The following is a 22,096-nucleotide window of genomic DNA, read 5'->3' on the forward strand; positions in this document are numbered from 1 at the left end:
GTCTTCACTCCCTGATTTGATTGCTCCGCATCTACTCAAAATGGTTAACTTCACAGTTTTGGGTGATTTAAATCTCCATTTAGATACCAAAGAATGTACTACGAGCAGTGCATTGATTGCAGATTTTTCCGCAATTAATTTATTACTTTGTAACAGTGTTCCAACGCATACAGCGGGCCACTTATTGGATCTTATTTTTTCCAATCTATCCAACATTACTTGCCCACCTTCTCTTCCCTTATGTTGGTCAGATCACTTCGCAGTTAAGTTCCAATTTACAACCCTAATGAATCTGGCTCTATCGACACTTGGTATTTAACCTCAGTCCAGAAATTGCGGAAATTGAGACATAAAAGCTTTCAATCAAACATTGTCTAATAATGCCCCTACCATTGACTTTATATCTTTATCATCTTCAGAAATCATTTATAATTGGATTTTTAAGGCAACTAATGATTGTCTCCCACTTTCTGAGACAAAATTGAATAATCATCGTCCCCCCTGCTCCTTGGTTTACAGAACAATTAAAAATCGAAAAAAGCAGATGTAAGGTTATGGAAAGACGCTGGAGCAAGAATTATTCCCCCGAAGCTAAACTTACATATAAAACTGCCTTAAAAAAATATCAAGTTTTATGTAAATTAGCGCGAGCAGAATATGTTTCCTCTACTATCTCGAAGGCTCAGAACTGCTCGCGCACTCTGTTTTCTATGGTTAAGAGATTAGCAGGCTCGGATACGCAATCCAGCCCTCCTGTTTTGGATGAATTACAATGCAATACCCTTGCTCATTTCTTCACAAATAAAGTGGAACAATTATATCTGACACTAAATGGTACTAGTTCAAAGGCACCCATTCAATCCACTTCTTCTTTTGAGTCTACAGTGGATGCTGAACCCCTCATAAAGTTAGAGAAGTGAGCGCCTCTTAACATTAATTCTTTAAAAAAGAATTTAGCCAGCATTAAATCGGGATCTCCTTGTGATCTTCTCCCGGCCTCTATACTCCTGCAATTCAAACAATCATCTCGAAGAACTGTTATGGAACTACTTAATGCCTCGCTTCAAGAGGCCATGGTGCCGCCGGAGTGGAAACATGCCATGGTCTTCCCATTGTTGAAAAGGCTAATGCTGACCCTGCCCAACCATCTCATTTTAGGCCTATTTCTTTACTTCCTGTGTTTTCCAAAATTTTGGAAAAACATGTAAACTTACAATTGACCACGCTTATTGAAGCTTCTGATTATTTGCATCCTTCCCAATCCGGCTTCAGATCGGGTTTCTCCACCGAGGCAATCCTTCTTGGTGTCACCGAAATGTTAAGTATGAATAAGGGGACCCCCTCTCAAATTACTTTAAGCCAGGGAAAAGAGGGGAAAATATCAAATACAATAAATAAAGATTTCCCTTGTGGCTATCCTAATTTTACCATAGACCTTAGTTCATAGTAAGAATGACATGTCCTGCAACATGTATTAACAACAAGTGTGCTTTACATTTATCAATTTTTATTTATTTTTTCCATAGTAATATCACAAAGACTTTTTTTTATAAACTTTTTTCTTCTTTTTTATACATCATGATTTCTTATTTCTCTAAGTCATTATATTATTTCAGACAAATTAAATACATATAAAAACAGTTATTTCATCATCATAATACATTTGTGTTGTTTTATCCAATACCACTGTTTTTCAAAATTTATGAAAAACTTTAGATATCCACACCTAAATCACATCCATCACTCACACATTCATACCCTCACATACAAACATTCAGACAACCAGCTATTCCTATTACACTGGAAGGCTAACAGAGAGAACAAACTCTGACTGAGTAACCACAGAGTTAATACATGTTGCAGGACATGTCATTCTTACTATGAACTAAGGTCTATGGTAAAATTAGAATAGCCACAAGGGAAATCTTTATTTATTGTCACCGAAATGTTAAGACAACGTTTGGATGCAGGTAACACAGTGTCCCTTACATTGTTAGACCTCAGTGCCACATTCGATGCGGTTTCTCATATCGTATTAATTGGATCTTTACAATCTTTGGGCATTTCAGGATCGGCACTTGTTTGGCTGTCTTCTTTTCTATCAAGGCGGACATTTCAAGTGTTTTCAACTAGGGCTTCTTCAAAGGTTTACTCCTCTCCATATGGGGTACCGCAAGGATCAATTTTAAGTCCTCTCCTGTTTAACATATATGTACAACCTTTGGCAGCAATAACAGAAGAGGCGGGTTGTCCCTTTTTAGGTTTTGCCTGGCGAAAAGATGCGCTCTGCGCATCTTTTTCGCGCAGGCGAAAACCTGATGAGAACTGTAGTGGGGTTTGGGTCGGCCCTCGTCATTTATTGGCTGGCTCCATAAATGGAGCCTAGCCATTGGACGAGGGGCCTGTCCGTCAATGCCGGACCAGATTCGGGGGCGTTCCCGCGATTCTTTGGCTTTTGCCGACGTCACGCGACGTCAGCCGAAAGCCGGGAACGCCCCCGAATCTGGTCCGGCCGGGCCGCAGGCAAGCCGGAAGTCGGCGCCGGTCTTTCTATGCCAGGAGAAAGGAGTGCGGCTGCCAGCGAGGCCCCGGTGCAGGAGAGCCCCGCCCGCGGCACCCGAGAAGAGAGGCCAGGCCCCGGCAGAGGAAGGACACCGCAAGCGCCCCCGCCGCCTCCTGGGAGCAGTCCGGTGAGTTTTCAGGTTGTCCGTGTCCCTCCTCCCGCCGCCGTCCCCCCTCCCGCTCTCCCCCCTCCCGCTCTCCTGGTTTGGATGGCCCTTCCTTTATACATTTGGGGGGTGTTCTGTTCTCGAGCAGGCGGGGGCGGTGGGGCATGCAAGTGGACATCCTCCGTGCCCTCCCATCCTGTGTGGTCTCCGTCGGGCAGCCGAGGGGCCCCTGGCACCCTTTAACGGCAGGTTCAGAAACGAAACGGAAAGTGCAGTGCTGAGTGTTTTCCTGTAAATAGTGCGTTTTTCTCGACAGTGTGTTTTTTAATCAGTCACGTGCCTACGTCGCTAGTGATTGCTTCATATGTGGGGGGTTTTTACGTAAAAAAGGGCGGCGTTTAAACACAGTTCATCAGATGCGAGGCTTTAAAAAAACAATGTTTGACATTGCAAATTGCAGCGGGGGGCTCTCAGCTGATCTCCGAGGCTCCCCCCCCGACTGAGTCGCCCCATTCCCCTCGCTTCAATCGCGGCCCCTCCCCCCCGGCAGTGTGTCATTCTTTCTGTCTGTACTCTTTGGGTTGAGCGATAGCGTGTCAGTGAGCGCTGGGATGGGGCTAGCACTGTGAAACAAAAATGCACAAGACATGTCACCCGGTGAAGTGCCGATAACACGCGGGGCACTAGGAAACCCTGTGCACCAACTGAGTTTCCAAGTCAGCTGTGGAGGCTCTACAGTGATAATCTGCAGTGTACACGATTTCAAATAAATATCCAGAGACAAAGGAGTTGGGGTTTTTGGGAAGGATGGGAGTGGTTGTCTTTCCAGTGGGTCACAAAGCCCCGCCCCTTTCCATGGGGCCACTGCTCGTACCCTCCGTGTCCCTATATAGGTCTTCAGGCCCTGGCTGACTTTAGGCCCTGTACCTTCTTGCACACAGTGAAAATCTGCTCTGGGTGGGCAGGTATGCATATTAGAATTCTTCTTTAACTGCCACCGAAGTGTGCTGTGAAGCAGAGGGTTTTCTAACTTAAAATTGTGGGTATATCTGTATGCATGTTTTCTGGGACTAGTTGGATGCCAGGAACTGTTTTAATTAAGGCCTTCAATGGAAAACTCCTCTCTGTTGCTGCATTGAAGGTCTGTTTTGCATGAAGTATGTTTACAAAATGTATTCAAAAGGACCAGAACTCTCTCTAACTCGAGGGCCTTCTGAAGAAAACGCTGCTCTCTGTGGAAATTTGAGAGATAGATGGCTTCATCTTCTCCGATTTCATGGGAACCCGCCAGAAGCTGTGATGACCATTCTCTTTTGACTTGCAGTTGCAAACCGAAAGTACTTCTTTTCGGCAGTAAAGTTAAGGCTGTATTGCAGGGCCGGAGAAGCGACTGATTCTCCAAATGCGAGGCAGAGGCTTGTTTTTCTGGGCTCTCAGTCCTGTCGAGCTGACTGAATAAATAAACTCTGGCTCGCTCTCCTGCAGGCCCGGGGGTGTTTCCTAGAAGCCAGTTTTGGAGGGGGACATGGGGGGGGCTTGCAGTGTGTGTGGGGGCTTGCAGTGTGTGTGGGGGCTTGCAGTGTGTGTGGGGGCTTGCAGTGTGTGTGGGGGCTTGCAGTGTGTGTGTGGGGGCTTGCAGTGTGTTGGGGGGGCTCGCAGTGTGTGGGGGGGGGCTTGCAGTGTGTGTGGGGGGCTTGCAGTGTGTGGGGGGGCTTGCAGTGTGTTGGGGGGCTCGCAGTGTGTGGGGGGGCTCGCAGTGTGTGAGGGCTTGCAGTGTGTTGGGGGGCTTGCAGTGTGTTGGGGGGCTTGCAGTGTGTTGGGGGGCTTGCAGTGTGTGGGTGTGTGTGTGGGGGGCTCTGTGTGGGTGTGTGTGGGGAGGCCTCTGAGTGTGTATTGGGGGGGCTCTCTGTGGGTGTTTGTGTGTGTCATTTGCGAGAGATCAAGCTAGTGGCATTGTAAATGACAATGCTATTTATTTATGTTAAAAAAACATAAATAAAAATATTGTCAAGAGCAATGCCAATAGCTCAAACTTTAACAAAGGCAAAACCATTGCATTGTAAATGCTTGTTTCTTATGTCGACAACACCCAAATTATTTTTTCCCTATCAGCGGAAGAATCCTCTGGACCTTCAACCCTTCAATTGGGCTTGGGTAAGGTTGCATCTTGGATGCAATCTAACCTACTCACGCTCAATGGAGAAAAAAATGGGAGTCCTTATTTTTGGGAAAAACACAGATCTTTGGGGTCCCCAACATCGGCCCGATGTAATGGAGCCTTTACCCCTGCCCTCTACTCAGGCCCGTAATTTGGGATTCATTATCGACAATAAATTGCCTATGAAACAACATGCAGTAAAAACTGCAGCCACCTGCTTTACCATTTTAAAATGGCTAAAGAAAATCATCTGGATGCTCCTGATTGCTACCCAAAAGACTGTAGTCCAGGCACTTGTAACTTCTCGACTGGACTATGGGTACATCCTCTTTTTGGGGGCTAATAAGGATGTGCTACGTAAGCTTCAGGTGGTACAGAACTCTGCAGCAAGACTGCTGTGTAGAGTCCCAAGAATGTCCTCCATTTCTAATGCCCTGAGAGACTTGCATTGGCTCAGAGTGGAAAATTGGACGAAATTTAAAGCCCTAAGCTTTATGTTTAAGATCAAGATGGGCACAGCGCCTAATTATCTACAAAAACGTGTACGCCCTTATCAGCCCTCCCATCTGCTACACTCCTCTATTCAAGAAAAATTTGTGATTCCTAGGGATCAAACTTGCGAGAATGGGCGGCCGCTCCTTCTCTCATCTTGGTTCTCTTTTGTGGAATTCTCTCCCGCCTGTGATTCGTAAAGAAACATTGTATCTAAACTTTCGTAAACAACTAAAAACTTGGTTGTTTAATCAATAATCTTCATTTTACCTGTTTTTCTTGCTTACATCTCATGGATCCTTCTGGCATGCGCTGGGAAACCCTTTTTGGGTAGCTGTGCACATTATAAAAATAAATTAACATAACTTTGCCTACCTGTCCCAATTCCTCCCTAAGGTAATCTGCCTGCCAAGGTAACGGAAATAGAAGAGTAGCTCCTGGAGATACTGCCTGCCCTGAAGTGATGCCCTGGTTAATGCACTCCTCTATTTGGCTCTCCAGCTATCAGTCACAGAGTAGCAAAGGATATCCACCACTTTAGGCCCCAAAGTACAGATGAGAAAAGGCGAGCAGCGAACATGTGCATGTGACCGCATGTTTGTTTTGTGTGTCTGTGCATGCAAATATTGAGAATACATAAGTATCTCATGGCAGCTTAGTTCTGGTGATTAACATGGCAACACTTGGTATTTGTAAATATGCGTTTAACTGGTGAAAAACAGGAAATGCTTGGACAGTGCGGAAACAGTGTGCTTCACACAAGACTTGCATCTGGTTTCAGTGCAAAAACAATCACAACATGGTGTTCTTAGCAGAGCCAATGCAAAACTGGTATGCAAATGCAAAAATCTATAAGTTAAGAACACCGGGCTGATCTCTAACCTATCTAAGGATTATACCATACCATAGGCACACTGAATGTTTTGGGAAACACCTTGATATTTGGGCAGCTTCAGCAGGCACATAAATTCCTGCTACAATGAAATAATGCTTCTGGGGTAGATGCACAAGTTAATTACCGTCATTAACGTTCTTCTGGGTGGATAATTTATCTAATTTCAGATTCCTCACTTTAAAAATATTCCCAGTAGGCAGGCTAGAGCTGGATATTTTCAAGCAGTATCTCCCATTAACTACTAGGTGGTGCTGTGTGATTCCATGGCACATCGTATCACGGCTGAAGCAACAGAGCAGAGTTGCATATTGGTCCGCCACGGACCACTGACATCTGTTTTTGTATTGTCCTCCTTCCGTGCCCTCAGATGCGGATCTAATTTAATCTTTAAAAATTGAATACAATAGTGTGCTGAAAACTAACTTGGGACCTTTTTAAAATATGGATATTCTCTGTCCACAGAACATGGAGGCAGGAGGGCGATGAGGAATTTATGGTGAGGTAGAGAGTCCACCAGAACTGATGGTAAGTGATTTGTTCTGATGTTCACTTTAAACTGCAGATTCATCACCTGTTGGATAGATACCTAAGCAGTATCTCCCAAAGGCAGTCTGAGGAGTGGACTCGCAGCAAGTCCAGTAGAACTGAGAGGGCAAAACTCCCACCTCTGCAGACCTGACTGTGGAGGCAGTAATGCTTGGTGAAAGTATGCACAGATGCCCTTGTAGCACAGATATACAGGATAGGAACACCCTTCGCCAGCACAACTGAAGCAGCCTGGACCCTGGTGGAGATTGTGCTTTAGTTATCTCATAACAAGACATGAGACATGGATCTAGTGTGAGTCGATCTAGGTTCTGGATCAGAAATGAGTACCTGGAGAAAAATTGCTGGAGTAGGGGTTGGGAAAGAATGAAACGGAACCAGCCTAGGCGCCGGAGTGGAAGCATGGTTCAGTGACCGCTGGGAGCCAGAAAGAGTCCCAAAAGAGAAAGTTGGCCCAGCGGAGGAGGGCCTGTTGAGAGAAATTGGCCCTGGAATTTTGAGGCTCGATGGGGCCTGAAGGCACTGCCTTAAAAATCTGCACCATGGCCTCTTTGAAAACCTCAAATTGTTGATGGGACGAAGGCAACCTGGGAAGCTCAGTGGAGGCTGGTACTAGTATCAGGATGGGCTCTGAGTATTTGGAGTGCCGAATGAGTGACTTCTCTCCAGCCCTGTAGTGTTGAGAGAAGGACAAAACCGGCTTGGCCTTCTTGCACTTACGATACAACATGATTCTGATTTACCTTAAGACTTGGTGCGAGATCAACACGAGGCACGGATCCGGCCCTGCTACCTGTGCCCTGCTTTTTGTGGTATGCAACAGTTTTGATTCCTGCTCCCTGATGGCCTTTGGGTGCATCAGGAAGCATATGTCACATGACTTAAAGTCATGACTAGAACCTAGACACCACAGGCAAACGTGAGGATTACATGTCGTCTTCCTGCAATCGTTACATAGTTTTAAGTCTGTGGGCTTAAGGGAAGACATTTCTCTTGCACACTTTCGAATTCTGCTGAATTTTTTCAGTAGTGCTAGTAATTATGCTGCTCAGAGGATCGCCAGCTTGAAGTGGTTGAGGGGATTGTATATCCCAGTGACCTGGAGAGCTATGTGGGTGAGAGATTAACCTCCTGGCAGAGTCCCCAGAGCTGGACAGATGAAAGGGTAGAGACCAGATGAAGTGCAAGCCACTCCAGGCTGGAGGTTGGGCACAAGGATAACAACCTTGTCCCATAAAAAGCATTTGTAGTGGAAACAGCAGTAAAAACCACTAAAGTTTCTGTTCACAAGGGAGTCCAGGAATATCTACATGAGACACGCATGACAGTAGTCAAATTCGCAGAGAAACTACTAACAGGAAGACAGACGTTCTGAGTAACAAGTGAGAAAGCCATCAACAAGCAACTCGCTCACAAGCTCAACGCACACCAGCTCCTAGACACCACACAACCAGGCTTCCAGCCCAACAACACCACCACAACCACCCGGTTCGCAACTACAGATAACATCAGGTTTATCCTCGACCATGGAGATCAGTGGCGGCTCCTCCACTAAGGCGGAGGAGCGTCGGCCCACTGCTTTTCAGCAGTGTAAGGAAAAATAAAATGATAATGTTATAATTTTGTTTTCCTGTTGCAGGCGTGGCAGCTTTGGTGGCGGGGCATGGCTGCTCTGCTGACGGGGGAGGAGTGGCTGTCGCTCCTATGTGTGCATAAATGTTTGGTCAGCCAAACTTTCATGCGCACTTAGCATTTTCTCCACCGAGGCAGCATTACAGCCTGGGCGGAGAACATGCCCAGGCTATCAGTCCCCATCTGAGCGCCGAACCATGGCACTCGGACCAATCAGAACGCTGCATTGCAGCATTGTGATTGGCTCTGGGGAACATGAGTGCTTCCTGTTCCGTGTTTTTTTTTTACCCCCCCTAACTCCCCCCCCCCCCAATCAGCCCTGAACCTTGCCAGCCGCTACTGGCAGAGATACAGCGGCCCTCATATTGCTCAAGCTCTCAGTGGCCTTCGAGGTGGTCTACCCGTACAACCCGATGAGAAAAGTACATCAAACAGGCACTCTAGGACCCGCCTTCAATTGGATTTGCTCCTTCCTCACAGCAAAAACACAAAAAGTCAACCTGTCATCCTACACGTCAGAGGCCACGAACCTTATATGTAGAGCACCCCAAAGATCTTCCCTCAGTCGGACACTTTTCTACATCTACATGACTCTGCTGGCAGACCTCATAAAATCACACAACATCAACATACTCTCCAACGCAGATCACACCCATCTAATTGTCTCCCTGTTGGACAAGACCCCCACAATGAAAAAAAAAAGTTGTCACCTGAATGATCACGGCAGCCAATTGGATGAAATCCAACTGCCTCATACTTAACATAGACTAAACAGAAGTGGTGATCTTTGGAAAGAAAGTCTCGGCCTAGGACTCCACCTTGTAGCCAACAGACTTGAGCCCCCACACTCACTCCTCCACCCATGCCAGAAATCTTGGAATGATCCTGGTCAACAAGCTGGATCTGACAGTAAAAACAGTGACCTCCACTGGCTTCCACATCATGAGGATGTCAGGAAAAATCTTCAAATGGCTACTGGTCCACACCAGGAAGACACAATTATAAAGTCCCTGATTACCAGCAGATTTGACTGTGGCAATGCACTCTTCACCGTAATTTCTAAACCGCTCCTGAACAGGCTTAACTGTGCAAAGGTCAGAGGGATAACTCCTCTATCAACCACAGGTAAAGTGTTTAACAGAGTCATCGTGAACGGAATGAAGGAACAAGTCAATGCTGAGTTGTGAGACCAGCAATCTGGCTTTGACAAAGATAGATCCTGCACAGACCATAGTGCAACACTGCACATCATCATTGGTAAGTCGATGGAATGGAACGCCTCCCCTCCTTGTCAACCTCATGAGCTATGAGAAGGTTTTTGACAGCGCAGACAGAGAGACCCTTTGGAAATTCCACCGCCTCTACGGTGTGACAGATAAACTCATAATAATGATCAGGAACTCTTACAAGGGAAGTCCATGGAGGACAACTCACGATAGTCTTCCAGGTGGGGATCGGAGTTAGCCAGGGTTGTTTGCTCCCGCCTTTTCTCTTACTGCTGTTCATAGACTGGATCATGAAGACATCCACAGCAAAGAGAAGAAATGGGATCCAGTGGAGACCTTGGATGCAGCTCGACAACCTAGACTTTACAGACGACCTGATCCTACTCTCCCATACCCATCTGCAGATACAAGAGGAAGCCGAAAATATAGGAGCCACATCAGCACAACTTGGCCTCGAGATTCACAGGCGAAAAACCAAGATCTTGCAAGCTAACACAACCAGCACAACTGCAGTCACTCTTGCAGGCGATGCATCTGTAAGAGGTTGAGGCTTTCACCTACCTGGGCAGTGTTATTGCCTAGCAGGGTGGAACAGACGCGGAAGTCAAGGCAAGAATCGGCAAAGCAAGGGCCGCCTTCATTCAACTAAGAAGATCTGGAGCTCCATGGACCCTATAATTTCAAATCAAGATCAGGTCTTTTAACACCAATGTAAAATCGGACCTTCAGAATGGAGCACAAACTTGGAGGAGAACAGTGACCACCACCAACAAAGTCCACACCTTCATCAACACCTGTCTGAGGAACATCCTCCAAATCTGCAAGCCGAACACCATCAGCAACAACGACCTATGGCAGCAGTCTTTTCAACTACCTGCTTGTGAAGAAATCATGAAAAGACGTTGGGGCTGAACAGGTCACACCCTCTGCAAGTCTGCACCAAAGACCACCAGGCAAGCCCTGACCTGAAACCCTAAGGGAAAAAGGAAAAGAAACACCTAGCGTTGGGGCGTCGAGGCTGGCTGCAATTAGAAAGGTTACACTTGGAGCCAGAGTGAGAGAAAAACCTAGGACAGAGATGGTTGGAGAGTTCTGGTTGATGGCCTAAATATACCCTAGGGTGATAGTAGGCATAAGTAAGCCAGCCCTGAAAAGGCTCCAAACCATCCATGAAAGATAACTGTCTCAGGGAAGATGGTCAACAGAGGAAATCCTAAAGGCAGACAGGTTAGTAAATACAGTCAGAAAAGTGCCTCAGATGTCTGGTGGTAGAGGGCCATGGGGCTGACTGGTTGAAAGTCTGTGTGGGATGTGCAGGTTGTGACCACTCTCAGGGTGGTGTGGGGTCTCATACTTCTTACCAGTAGGAGAAGCTCTTGCTCTGCTAGGAGCTTCCTCTTCTGACAGAGAGCTTCATTTTTTCCCTTTGTTTCCCCCATGCTAGTAGAAAAACCTTTAATTACTGTTGCTAAGAAGATGAAAAGTGTTTTCCTTAAAACTGTAGAGAAACATGGTGCTTTGTTTTTTAAGGCAATGTTCCAGTATTATATGTAGTAATAGGCCATCAAAGTATTTTTGAGGTCTTCAGCGAAGTGCAGCGGCCACTTGGCATGACTGAAATTCATGCCTATGCCCAGCCCTTATTCATCAAAACCCACAGACTTTAGCAGGCTGCAGTGGCCACTTGGAGCAAACAAGCATTTGCAATAGGTCACACATTAATTACATTTTGAGGTACTGGAGTTGCAAATTGCTATATTTCTTTATGTACGAGTTCACAATTAACCAATGGCGGGATCCCGAGAAAAATAAGCAAAGCAAATACATTCCAGACAAGGAGGGGAGGGGGAGGAGAGAGGAAGAGAGGAAGAGTGAAGGGTGCGGGTGGGGAGACAGCGAAGAGGCAGACAGACGCGAAAAAGCTATAACAAAGAGCGCTAATTACTGTAGAGAGGCATATTAAAGTGAATTATGCTACAGCGTTTTTGTTAAAAACAGCATGGATGCTGCACAACCTGTGAGTGTTAAGGTGCAGGCAGATGGGATGACAGATGCAGTCCTGTGATGTTGAAAAGCACACAGACTGCTTATGGTTGCAGATGCGGTCCTGGTACAGTGCAGGAGGTGGTAGAGATCGGCGCCGCCAGAGACTTAGCTCAGGAACGACCTGGGTGGCCGAGCAGCAGCACTTATTGAGAACAGCATTAGACTCTGTGAATACTGTACTAAGGTGGCTTTTAATTCAGAATACCTATTCTACTGGGCTAAATCTGCAGTAAGTGGCGTCGTTCTTGTACTTGGGGTACGGGAGCTTAGCTCAGGAACGACCTGGGTGGCCGAGCAGCAGCACTTATTGAGAACAGCATTAGACTCTGTGAATACTGTACTAAGGTGGCTTTTAATTCAGAATACCTATTCTACTGGGCTAAATCTGCAGTAAGTGGCGTCGTTCTTGTACTTGGGGTACGGGAGCGGGTCTCGGATGGATGGCATAGCTGGATCTGAGTACTAGTCCCAGTCCTTATTGAGGGTGACCAGAGCTCAGAGCAGTCTCTCTTGCACTCAGAGTCGACTCGAAGCCTGTGGGTGGTTGCTAGGAAACTGTACAGAATTACGTATAAAAGCTAGTACAAGAGAGGACCGTAAATGCAAAAACGAGAAAGGACAAGCATAATTGCCAGACTAAACGTGGTGCCATCTTGGATCAGGGAGCGCTTTCCTCAGGCCTATAAAACCAAATAGAAGAAACTCATATCTAGAACTCTGTGACATTCAGATTCAGAATTACTGTAGCCTGATTGAGGAAAGTTGTAGGGTTGCAAAATATTAAACACAGAGGTTGTGGTGTATTTATAGCAGCCCTGCTGCTCTCAATGTTGCGTTCTGTTTGGTGTAGGCAGCTAGGGGGCCACCAAAGATGACATGCATGGTTAGCAAATGGCATTGTTGGCTAAAGGTGGGCGTGTCAACACATTAAAAGGGAGAGTCGAACCAAGGTTTGGCTCTGACTCTAAGAGCCCATGCAGGAAAGCTGGTATTGTCACAAGCAGGCGGCAACAGCAGGGACTGGGACAGCAGGCCGTGCATTTGAAAGCAGGAGGGAGAAGGAGGAAGCTGCAGCCAAAGAGAGGGAGCGAAGGGGGAGTCAGCTGCAGCGGGGAGAGTGAGCAAGCGTGGACCGCGCTGAACTTAGTTTGCGAAATATTAAGCACAGCAGTTGTGGCATATTTATAGCAGCCCTGTCTTTCTCGGTGATGTGTTCTGTTCAGTGTAGGCAGCTAGGTGGCCGGCCAAGATTACACAGAGGGTTAGCATATGGCATTGGCATCTAAAGGTGGGAGAGTTTAGCCAAGGTTTGGCTCTGGCTCTAAGAGCCCGTGCAGGAAATTTGGTATTGTTATAACCAGGCGGCAATGAATATAGGAAGGCAGGGACAGTGCCTTTGAAAAGTGGGAGGGAGGGAGGGGAGGTAGCTGCAGCCCAAGAGAGGGAAGAATGAGGAGGAGCCAGCTGCAGCCAGGGAGAGGGAGTAAGCGGTGCACCAGTGGCGGCTGGCACAGGTAAAAGAGCGATGCAGCATCGTTGGGTGAGGGGACATATGACGGGATAGGTATAATTAAATTTAAAAATGAATAAAATCACTTACCTTGCGATCTCCGCATCGCTGAGTCGGCAATGCGGAGAGTGCAAGGTAAGTGGTTTTATTTATTTTTTCATTTAATTTGACCTATTCTGTTGTCTGTTTACTTCCCCTCATGCCCCACCCCCTCACCACCACTCTTACCTGCGCTGGCCGCCACTGGTGGGCACCCTTACCTTAAAGAAGCACAAAGGAAAAAAAAGAGTGCCCCGAAACTAATTAATAACATAACGAGTAACAGCACATGTAACAAGGGAAGTCTTCATGGGAGGCTACAAAGTTAGAAAAGGAGGCTCTACTGAGCTTATTACCCAATGAAAAGCAGACATTTACGAATGACAGTAAACAGAGCCAATTAGAAAGATGGGGGGGGGGGGGGAGCGCTGACTAGGCGAGACCTAAAAACAGCCCAATGTTTGTGACCACAACTGTTTTGATTACAGATTTTTGACCTGCATAATAGTTACTGAGAAAGTCTGTCACATCCTGCAACAAGTCCTCGAGCACTCACACCCACTGCCTAAGGGATTTAGCCATGTATAGTAACAGGGGTCTCAGGATTGACCTATGGGTCTTTGCACCCAACGCCACTATTTATCCTTCAACCATGCTCACTGGCTATAGAGCATAGTTTTCTTCACCTTCCACACCTTTCTCCCTATCCTCATAAGAACAGAATTGTCTTGAGAATTCTGTAATGCAATGTGGTTCGATCATTCATCATGGTAAGGTGATGACAGTAATCTTAATGTGTTGGTGATACTTGAACTACAATGCAAAGTATCGTAGGCTATTTTTCTGTCATAGTTGACTGTGTCCTTTATTTAATCTCGTAACTGATCCAGTCACCATGAATTTCTTTTTTTTTTTTTTTTAAAGAGTTTCTCTGCTTTTAATTCCTTTTTTTGTGCACAGTGGAACAGAACTAGTCCCACAGAACCAGTTTTGCATAAAGTGTGTCTATGGAGAAATCTATTGACATGCTAGCAGAGTTTTTAAACACATATAGAAAACTTTACCTACCCTCTAAAGTAGTGCTGTTGATTCACATGCTGTGCATACTCCTGTCATCTAGTGTTGGACACGGATGTGTGCAAGTTGTTTTTCTCTGAAGAATTCTTTCGAGTCATTTGGTACTGTGACTCCTTGTCTTGCTATTAATGCGCCTGGTCATTGACTCCATTGTTAGATTGTTATTCCAGTACAGCAGGTGAGGATGGTATGTGAAGTGAAGTATAGAGAGGTGGCCATGCAAAAGAGGAAAAGAGATAGCAAGAGACTGCAGTGGCCATAGGTGTCCAGGAAGGACGGTGGGCACAAGTGAATCTACAACACTACATGTCACAGGAGGCGGAGCCAAGATGGCGACCTGAATGGAAGCGTAGGCTCCCGGCTCCTCCAGCCTCCGAGCCCCGCACGTATATCCTGCCTGTACTCCTGTGATCGACTGGCGGCGGGGTGACGGTGAATGCGCGCAGATCTCGCTCGCGCTATCCTGACGCCTCTGACGGCCCTACAGCCGGAGCAATCCTCGAATTGGTTTTGCGACCCCGCGGCCCTGGAGCCGGGGTCTCAGTTACGAAACATGGCCGGGCGCTAGTGTGTCAACAGCGGCTAGCTGAGCCTGGGTGGGGTCGGCTCGCCGGACCGGAGTGCCTGCTGAGGGAAAACACACCGCTGGGAAGCTGATTGCGACGCGATACTGCCGGCCTATTCCCCTGAAGTGGGAGCTCGGTCTTCAACTGTTTACGAGTGGAGCGCTGAGGGAGAGATATGTCCGCTCTTCTGCCCGATTTTCGCGGGCCGCTCCCGAATTCGCTGCCATTGCTGACCTGGAGCGGTGTTTGCTCCTTGGGCGTGTGTTGTGCCGGCCCCCGAGTATCACACTGCAATTTACCTGAACCGGACTCGTCCCTGCCTTGCCTTCACTCTCCCTCCCGAATGGACCCGTCTGCTGGTTGCCTGATTGAAAGGCAGGACATCGCCCTGCCTACTGAAGCACAGTGGTCTGGGGACTGCGGTTTGCCGAGCGATGCTGTATGATGGGACACACAGCCAGCACTGCTTTGTGGTGATATTCTTGCTGCTCTTCTTGCCCTGCAGTCCGATTTGAAGGAAAGACATCGTGTGTTGGGACGTAAACTTGACGATCTTGTGTCCACACTGAAACGATCGCGATCAGATGGCTCCTGGGGGTACGTGGACTTGCCCCTCACTGTCTTTGAGGGAGATCCTGTGGTCGCACTCGAGTGCGGGGGAGACTTACAGATCCTGGACTGTGCTGATGATTGTGGACTAACATCCGTCTGCTTCTGCTCTACTGCAGGGTGCCATTCTCGACTGGATATGGGGACCTCGCCCATTGTATCGCTGCAAGTGGCCCAGCCATTGTCTCGGCGACTGTTGGCTCCGGTGAATGCCTCTTCTCTCCTCGCCCCTGTATTTTGGCCATGGCATGAGTATTTTGGGGTGGTATTGGGGGCGATGGACATTAGTGAAAGTGTCTTTATCGGCAATCTATGGCGTCCTGTTTGCATTTTCATGTCGCTCCTTTACCTTCTGTGGCCATTTTGTTCCTTTATGACGATTGCAGCGGGCTTTACTGGACAGGCATCCCTTGGGGGACCCACAAGATCGGGCCAAGGCTAGGTGATTTCTTTAATGTGTGACATCTGTGTGGTGGCCGGGGGGTGACTTGGCGTGTTTTTTAGGCTACACTCTTTGCGCAGCTTAGGTTGCCTCTCCCCAATTTTATCGCACTATCGATTCCTGTAGCTGCTGTGGTTTCTGGGGTAGAATGTACCTTTCTGGCTGGAGAGACCGGGAGTCTGTGTGTGTGTATATGTATGTTCCGCCTACCGATTTCTGTAACCTTTCCTTTCTTGTTCTTCTTTCTCTTTTTTGTCTATATTTCGGGTACTCGTTTTTGGGCGATAGGCACACTGCGAGGGGGGGGTAGGCCATAGCCTCTGCATGCGTGTAGGGTGGGGGGTTGTTTTGTCCTTTTTTAGTTCTATGGACCGTTATTTTTACTCTCTTCCTTTTGTTTGTCTTTTCTTTCTTTCCCTCTTTTTCTGGGTCAGTATGGAGGCTAGGTGTGTAGTTGTGTGCCTTTTTCGTCTCCTTGGGGCTCACGCTCGCTTCTACGGGGTTGTTTATGTATGTGGGGTGGGTTTTGCACGATACGAAATTTGATTGTATGCCTCTTTATCCTGATTAATGTAGTTCTGTACCGCTCCTCCGATTATGCATCTCCGTTTTTGGATATCCTTCTGTGCACATTGCCCTCTCGGTGTTTCAATGGACTATCTGGTCTCTGATCCTTCTTGTATTATATCTTAATTTTAAAATGGACCTTAAAGACTCTTGCACTCGGTAATCGCATCCAATCTGTGGGACGTTGTAATGTTTGCTGTTTTTTTACTTTGGAGACTGCTGAGCTGTATTATTGTTGCCGTATGTGCTCTGATCTGATTTCGAGGCCAGCCGGACTGGTTGTGGGCCCGTAACTGTATACTACTTTTGCACAATAAAGGTCTTTAAAAAACAAAAAAACAAAAAAAAACACTACATGTCACAAACAGATACTTACAGGGTAAGCAACATTTTGGGTTTGAGGCATGTGTGGCTGTAGATGCATATGCTGTGCATAAACTGTAAAGCAGTCCTCCCAGAAACTGTGGGTGTTAGCAGTTTATTGGAAAAGTGTAGGAGTACTGCCTGGTGAAAACATTGGCTTGTTGGAGTGCTAGCATCTCCACACACTAATGATTTTTTAAAGTGTGTGGTGTGGACCAGGAAGCTGCTTTAAATATATGTCAGCTATTGGAATGGTTTCCAGGTACGCCATAGAGGCCCTTATCTTTTGAGTGGCGTGGGCTCTAGGAAGAATGGGAAAAGTTCTTTAAGCTTTAGCATAGCATGTCTGGATGCATTTCACAATCCATCTTGCAATGCCCGACTTCGACAGAGCCTTCCCTTTATGAGGTTTGGAGAAAGCAACAAAGAATTGCTGTGTGCTTCTAAATGGTTTAGTTTTCATCAATGTAGTACATGAGGATCGTTTCACATCCAAAGTATGGAGAGCCTATTATCCGACTGAGTCAGGTTATGGAGAAAAAATCTGGGAGTTCAATGGACTGATTAAGGTGGAAGTGGGGGACTATCTTAGGAAGGAATTTGGGGTTGGTGCGTAGGACAACCCTATCTCTGTGAACTTGGAAGAAAGGTTCTTCAAAGGTTAATGCCTGTAGCTCACTGACATGCCTGAGTGAAGTGATAGCAACTAGAAATGCCACCTTTCAAGAAGGTACTGAAGGGGACAGGAATGGAGGGGAGCTAACAGAGGACCCATGCGTCTTGTTAGTACAATGTTGAGAATCCCTTTCGGACTGGTAGAATGACCCTTTTGAGCCCTTCCACAAAAGCTTTAATGACTGAAATTCTGAAGAGAGAGTCTATTCTGAAGGTAAGCAGCCACAGTAGTCGGGTGTAGCCATATAGAGGAGAAATCTAGGCCTGAAATCTGCAAACTAAGCAGACAATGTTCTGCACTGTGGCCTGTAATGGATCAATATATTTTGAGTGACAATATCCAACGGACCTCTTCCACTTGCTGCATAACATGACCTGGGTCTGCATGCTTCTTGGAGAATGCCAATGCATTCATGTGGAAGATTAAGGTACCCAAATTCTATGACTCCAGGAGTCAGATCGTGAGGTTGAAACACCTGGGGTCTGGGTGACTGATTTCTACATGGTTCTATGTGAAAAGGTCCGGCCTATTGGGGAGCCTCTCGTGCAGAACCAGAGAGAGTTTGAGAAGTCATGAACCAAGGATGTTGGGCCCATATGGGAGCCACCAGGATGAGGGTCTGAGAGGTGTGCTGGAGCCTCTGAACCACAATTGGAAGTAGTGGGAGAGGTGGATAAGTGTAAGCAAATATCCCTGACCAACTCATCCACAGTGCATTGCCCTTGGATTGTGGGTGTGGTAACCTTGAGGCGAAGTTTGGGCATTTGGCATTTTCTGCTGTGGCAAAAAAGGTCCATCTCTGGGAAACCCCAGTGCTGAAAGTACTGGCAGAGCACTTGTGGGTGAAGTTACCACTCATGGACTTGTTGCCGCATCCTGCTGACGAGGTCAGAAAAGTTGCTGTTTAATGGAAGTACTCTGCTAGCAGATGGACTTGGCAGGGGATAGCCCACCACCAAATGCTATTGGCTAACTGCGAGAGTTGGGGAGATCGAGTGCCACCCTGTTTCTGAATGTAATACATGGCTGTTCTGTTCTCAGTTCAAACAAGAACAACCTTGCCCATCAGATGAGGTAGAAATGCCATGTTAGGTGAATGGCTACAAGTTCCATGTAGTTGATGTGGAGGCCCTGGTGTTTGGTGTCCCAAAGGTCCTGGGACAGTCCGATCCTCCAAGTACACAACCCACCCCGCAAGGGAGGCTTCCGTTGGGATGGTCCTCTGTGGAACTGGGTATAGAAAAGACCGCCACTACAACAGATTGTTGGTGTTCCGCCACTGTAGGGAGCGAGAAGTGTGGCGGCCAATCAACAATAGATCATACCAATGACCCTCCCCTTGGGACCACTGTGTGCCAGGCACTCTTGAAACAGGCGCATGAGTAGTCTGGCATGAGGTACAATAGCATTGCAGGGGGCCATCATGCCAAGAAGGCGCATGACTGTCCAGATCGAGGTCTGACAGTCTGGTTGGAAAAAAGGGACTAGTGCTTGAAAGGGCTTGGTTTGAATAGGTCATTTAACCTATTTGTCGCCTTCTGGGCTTTAGGCACCTTTGTGATGCCGAAAGTTCTCAGAAGCAGGACTACTCAATCCATTGTCTTTAGTGTAAGTAGATACCTTTTCTCTGTGGAGATAGTGCGAAGGAGACGGGGTCTTAGATTTTGAGAATATAGAGACACAGTCTAGTGCATTTTATGTAATATACTAGCTGGTATTTGGGCACAGGGGACAATAATTGGTGTCAGGATTATTCATATATTGTATAGGAAAAGGAAGTAATACTGTTTATATTAAGTATGTTTTAAAAATGTATATTTATTGCAAGACATTCAACTGTATCAATTCTAACGAATGGCAAATGCTTCTTTCTGTTTTTAATTAGAAAAATATGTATTTATTGTTTTAATATTGCAATTGCCTTGAAGGATCTTTTTTAAGGAACAATGAATGTGAAAGTGGGCGTGATCTGGAATTTCTGGCTCCAAACTGTTTCCTTTTTTTAAATAATGATGTGAATCTTTTATGGTTTTGTTCAACCGAAATAAAGATACTTGACTTGAATAGGTCATGCCAACCTCGAAGTGGAGAATTGCACCTAGGTATGGTTTGATCTGGAGGGGTGGTAGGTGGGATTTAATGGTGTTGATGGTAAATCCTAGGTCGTGTAGGAGGTTTATGGTAATCTGAGTGTGTTTTCAGCATTACTGCGGTGGGGCACTTTTGATCAGGCAGTCATCCAGGTTGTGGGAAGACATGAACACCCTGTCTCCGCAGCTACCATGGCAAGACACTTGGTGAACACAAGGGTTGCAGTGGAGGACCCAAAATGGGGCATGTTGAACTGCTAACGCTTTCTGCTGACCACTAACCTGAGATATTGGCGATGAGCAGGGCATATTGGTATGCAGAAATAGGCGTCCTTTAGGTCCACAGCAGTCATCAAGTCGCCTTACTGAAGAAGCGGAATAACATCTTGAAGAGTAACCATATGAAAGTGTTTTGAGAGAATGTATTTGTCATGGGGCCTGAGGTCTGGAATGGGTCAGAGGGAAACGTCCTTTTTGAAAATGAAGAAGTACAGAGAGTGTACAGAGAGTATACTGCTGTGCCCTGGTGATGATGGGGGGGTGGATTCCATAGCCGCCTTGGGAAGTAGGGCTCCGACCTCTTCTCCTAATAGCCTTTGGTGTTCCAGAAAGAGTTTGTGTTTGCGGGGTGGATTGGTGGAAGGCATGGAAATGAGCTCTAGGTAATAACCATGTCAGATAATGTCCAACACCCACTGGTCAGAGGCAATGTTCCGCTAAATAGGGAAGCACAACTGAATACCCAACAGGTGTAGCATAATTTGGGGAGGAGAGGCAAGTCCGGGTTTGGTAATGGCGGCAGCTCCTCTGCCTTTTGAATTGTTGCCTCTGTAGGATCCTCTGAATTAGCCTCTGAGAGAGGGCTGCTGAGCGTGTGGACGTTGGTAGGCTGTGGAGGCATCGGGGGAGGTGGTCTTTGAGCCTCCATGGGAAAATGTGCTACAAAAAGAGCCGCGAGGTGCAGGTGTTTGAACTGCGCCCATAGACTTTGCTGTCTTTTTATCTTTTTTAATTTTATCTAAAGTTTTGTCTACCTGCTGGCCAAATAGATGCTGACCATCAAACAGCATGTGATAGAGGTTCTGTAGGACCTTGAGCTTGAAGCCGGAATTATGGAGCCAGGCATACCTGCACAGGTGAAGGCTAGCGTTTAATCCTCTGGCGGCTGTGTCCTTGGCATCTATAGCACAGCGGATAGCGGTATTAGAGATTTGTTACCCCTCAGAGAAAATCTCATAACCCCTTTTTAGGTTTCGCCTGGCGTCCACTGCGCAGCAGTGTTCGCGCTGGCGAAATCTTATGTTTTGCAGTAAGGGGCTTTGTCCCGCCTGTCTCTTCCATTGGCTAGCTCCATAAATGGAGGATAGCCATTGGAAGAGAGATGCGTCAGTCATTGTGGGAGCAGATTCGTGGGCATTCCGGTGATTTTTTCGCTCTCCTCCTCTTTTCGTGCGTCATGCGGCGGTGGGCGGTTGTTGTTTTTTTTTGTCTCGGCATGTTTTGGTCATTTCCAACGTGTGCTTTGCAGGGGTGGGATGAGCGATTTTACTTTCCTTGATTTGGTAGCAGGTAAGCGGCATTTTGTACTACTTTTTTTATCCCGTTCCCGCCCCCCCTCCCGCTGTCCGTGTGCCCGTTCCCGCCCCCCTTCCGCTGTCCGTGTGCCCGTTCCCGCCCCCTCCCGCTGTCCGTGTGCCCGCTCGACTCCGTGTCCTGTCTCTCGCTAGACTTTCACCCAAAGTGTCTCCATGGCTGCAGCAGGCAGGGGTGAAGGGACTCGAGGCAAAGTACACTCAGGAGTGTTTTGGAATAACTGGCAGGGGCGTAGCTTGGTAAGTAAGATTAGGGTGATGGGGGTGGGTTTCAGATTTTCAAAGCAGAGGGAGAGTGTGCTTTTGTGTTTTGTAACAATTCCTTGTAAAAGCAGAAATTCACCTAAGCATACCAGACTGAAAGCCCCCCCTACCGCTGTCCGTGTGCCCGTTCCCGCCCCCCGCTATCCGTGTGCCCGTTAACCCGCCCCCTCCCACTGTCCGTGTGCCCGTTCCCGCCCCCCCTCCCGCTGTCCGTCTGCCCATTCCCGCCCCCCTCCCGCTGTCCGTGGCCCGTTCCCGCCCCCCCCTCCCGCTGTCCGTGTGCCAGTTCGACTCCGTGGCCCGTCTCTCGCTAGACTTTCACCCAAAGTGTCTCCATGGCTGCAGCAGGCAGGGGTGAAGGGACTCCAGGCAAAGTACACGCATGAGTGTTTTGGAATAACTGGCTGGGGCGTAGCTTGGTAAGTAAGATTAGGGTGATGGGGGTGGGTTTCAGATTTTCAAAGCAGAGGGAGAGTGTGCTTTTGTGTTTTTGTAACAATTCCTTGTAAAAGCCGACATTCACCTAAGCATACCAGACTGAAAACCTCTGTTCCCAACCATTTTCAAGAAAATGTATTTATTAGGGGTGTAACTCTCCCAACTCCCCGAAGCTACGCCCCTGCTAACTGGCGACGTT

General features: G+C 47.2%; 1 protein-coding gene across 2 annotated transcripts in view; it reads right to left on the bottom strand.

Annotated features, from left to right (window-relative positions):
- The window catches only part of RIC1 (RIC1 partner of RAB6A GEF complex), an 882,831-nt gene that overhangs the window by 191,930 nt on the left and 668,805 nt on the right, over positions 1–22,096 (bottom strand). The window lies entirely within an intron of this gene.

The sequence above is a fragment of the Lissotriton helveticus genome, chromosome 2_1, assembly GCF_964261635.1.
Source record: "Lissotriton helveticus chromosome 2_1, aLisHel1.1, whole genome shotgun sequence".
In the NCBI taxonomy this organism is placed as follows: domain Eukaryota; kingdom Metazoa; phylum Chordata; class Amphibia; order Caudata; family Salamandridae; genus Lissotriton; species Lissotriton helveticus.